The following is a 3,948-nucleotide window of genomic DNA, read 5'->3' on the forward strand; positions in this document are numbered from 1 at the left end:
TGAGACAACTCTCCAAACTTAAACCTAGTTAACAGTCACTTCCCATAAATATTCTGTGTGTATGGTGTTTAAAACCAGTACAGAGGTTTAGGCAAAATGACAAGTACAGGGCATCACCCAAATATTTGTTGTTTACGTTTTTATGCTATATATATTTCATAAAAAATCACATTTAAAGAAAATAATTAAGCTTATATTGTTGGATAATAACTTTTACAAATCAGATGATAAAGGACACAGAATTGTATAGTATATTTATTTGTACATTGTATTGCCATAGTTCTGTCGTCAGCTGTTTTAGTTTTCTCTGGTAAGAACACAATCATTATATGTTTGTTTATTTCGTCAGAAAATGAAAACGCTTAACAACAAAAATATACCCAAATAAACAGCAGACAATAACTTGAGTAATACTGTATGGATCTTTATGAATTTTTGAGGAAATGAGATGTATAAATGGATCAAAATGGACCTTTATAATGAAAACAAAGAGGTCCATTAGTGGTATTTATCATCCTAAAGTCATCTTATGTATCATATTTAACTGTTTGTAGGCAGATGAGATAAATATTTCTGTAGGTGTGAATACATGTACCACAAAATCATCCTACTTCACTTCTAGTTGAAAAAAATGTTCCCTTGAATTTGACAGTTGTACAGTGGTGGATCCAGGGGGAGGGGTCTGTTGGTTAAAACTCCCCCTTTTTTTTACTATCAATTCATTTGAATGGAAACATAAAGTTGGAACCCCTCCATTATTCTGGGATCATAGTCATCAAAATATATATTGGGTGTTTCAAAGCACCATTATTTTTTTATACGACCGCAAAAATTTTAATTTTTTGGTCGTATATTGCTATCACGTTGGCGTCGTCGTCCTGCGTCGTCGTCGTCGTTGTTGTCCGAATACTTTTAGTTTTCGCACTCTAACTTTAGTAAAAGTGAATAGAAATCAATGAAATTTTAACACAAGGTTTATGACCACAAAAGAAAGGTTGGGATTGATTTTGGGAGTTTTGGTCCCAACATTTTAGGAATTAGGGGCCAAAAAGGGCCCAAATAAGCATTTTCTTGGTTTTCGCACTATAACTTTAGTTTAAGTGAATAGAAATCTATGAAATTTTGACACAAGGTTTATGACCACAAAAGGACGGTTGGGATTGATTTTGGGAGTTTTGGTTCCAACAGTTTAGGAATTAAGGGCCAAAAAAGGGCCCAAATAAGCATTATTCTTGGTTTTCGCACAATAACTTTAGTATAAGTAAATAGAAATCAATGAAATTTAAACACAAGGTTTATGACCACAAAAGGAAGGTTGGGATTGATTTTTGGAGTTGAGGTCACAACAGTTTATGAATTAGGGCCAAAAAGGGGACCAAATAAGCATTATTTTTGGTTTTTGCACCATAACTTTAGTATAAGCAAATAGAAATCTATGAAATTTAAACACAAGGTTTATGACCATAAAAGGAAGGTTGGGTTTGATTTTGGGAGTTTTGGTCCCAACAGTTTAGGAATAAAGGGCCCAAAGGGTCCAAAATTGAACTTTGTGTGATTTCATCAAAAATTGAATAATTGGGGTTCTTTGATATGCCGAATTTAACTATGTATGTAGATTCTTAATTTTTGGTCCCGTTTTCAAATTGGTCTACATTAAGGTCCAAAGGGTCCAAAATTAAACTTAGTTTGATTTTAACAAAAATTGAATCCTTGGGGTTCTTTGATATGCTGAATTTAAAAATGTACTTAGATTTTTAATTATTGGCCTAGTTTTCAAGTTGGTCCAAATGGGGGTCCAAAATTAAACTTTGTTTGATTTCATCAAAAATTGAATAAATGGGTTCTTTGATATGCCAAATCTAACTGTGTATGTAGATTCTTAATTTTTGGTCCAGTTTTCAAATTGGTCTACATTAAGGTCCAAAGGGTCCAAAATTAAACTAAGTTTGATTTTAACAAAAATTAAATTCTTGGGCTTATTTGATATACTTTATCTAAACATGTACTTTGATTTTTGATTATGGGCCCAGTTTTCAAGTTGGTCCAAATCAGGATTCCATATCAAGTATTGTGCAATAGCAAGAAATTTTCAATTGCACAGTATTGCACAATAGCAAGAAATATCTAATTGCACAATATTGTGCAATAGCAATTAATTTTCAATTGGAGTTATCTTTCTTTGTATAGAATAGTAGTTGATAATATATGTTGGAAATTTGCCAGACATGACTATGATGCCATTTTCTATTTTTATTTGCCAATAACTTTATGTAAATAACTTCATTGGAAATTTGCCAATATAAAATGTTGCTGATGAAGCTTTTTTCCTTATCTTATCTAAAATGTTTTTAGATAATGTATGTTGGACATTTGCCAGACATGACTATGATGTCATTTTCTATTTTTATTTGCCAATAACTTTATATAAATAACTTCATTGGAAATTTGCCAATATAAAATGTTGCTGATGAAGTTTTTTTTTCCTTATGTTATCTAAAATATTTTTAGCTTAAAAGTTGTGTCCATACTTGTTCTCATTTCAGATTTCATAAATAAAAAGAAAATTTCTTCAAACATTTTTTTGACAGGATTAATATTCAACAGCATAGTGAATTGCTCAAAGGCAAAACAAATTTTAAGTTCATTAGACCACATTCATTCTGTGTCAGAAACCTATGCTGTGTCAACTATTTAATTTTAGATTTAGATAAGTTTGAAGAAGAAATCTTTAATTGATTTGTAAAATCTTGACATTTGTTTTGTGTAAAAAAACCATATAATGTCAAAAATTTGATCACAATCCAAATTCAGAGCTGTATCACGCTTAAATGTTTTGTCCATACCTGCCCCAACTGTTCAGGGATCGACCTCTGCGGTCGTATAAAGCTGCGCCCTGCGGAGCACCTGGTTATTTGTTGTTTTAATAGATTTTTTTAGAAACCTGAGGTTACATGGTTACTGAAAGCTTGTACACAGGTAAAACAAAAAGATGGAAATATGATTTGTTAACTTCCAGTTATGGTTATTTTCTTATATGCAATGAAATGTTACGTGATATTATGTCTTATTAAGTACTGGAGAGGATAAAACTTTACTCATGCCAAGTACTTTATTCAAAACAAAGATAAATTCTTCACAATTTTGATTGAAAAGTGCAAATTTAACAAAGACTACAAATAGGGGAAAATCAATGATTACACCAAAAAAACAATACTTTTGTTATACTTTTTTTAAATTGCTTTTTACTAGATCAATTTCAAATTGAATATATTAAAAGTCTTGAATTTTTTGGGTTATTGTAATATGTTGAATCTAACCTGATATTTAGAATTTGTATTTTTGGGCTCTGTTTTTGAATTCATCTAATTTGTTCCTAAATTAAACTTTCTTTGATTTCATCCAAAACTGAATTATTGGTGTTCTTTGGTTTGTCCTTATTTAATCAGCATTTTAGATTTTTTTTTAATTTGAGCCTGTTTTTTTTTTTTTTTTTTGTTTTTTTTTTTTTTTAAACTGGTCGATATTTTTATTAATTAATTAATTATATTATAACAAAAACTAAATTCTTTAGGTTCTGGATCTACAGATTTATAAAAAAAAAAAATGAAATTATTATTTTCAGCATTTTCAAGATGGTTCAAAATGGGGTAAAATGTTACTTTATTCGACTTTTTGATTTTAATAACCTTTCCAAAAAAATATGTAAAAAAAAATCCGTTATTACTTATCTTATCATGATCTACCATGTATCCTTTGTTTTTCGTTTTTTATATATATTATTATTTATTGTTTAAATAGAATGAAAGATTTATCTCAAGTGAAACTATTTGCCACTGGAAGTTAGTTGAGAAACCAACAAATCAATCAATCAATCAATCTCAAATGAAAACAATGATGCAATGTAAACTTATTTCTGATTGGTTCTTCGATATCACGAGACGCACACAC

Source organism: Mytilus galloprovincialis, chromosome 9 (genome assembly GCF_965363235.1).
Source record: "Mytilus galloprovincialis chromosome 9, xbMytGall1.hap1.1, whole genome shotgun sequence".
In the NCBI taxonomy this organism is placed as follows: Eukaryota; Metazoa; Mollusca; class Bivalvia; order Mytilida; family Mytilidae; genus Mytilus; species Mytilus galloprovincialis.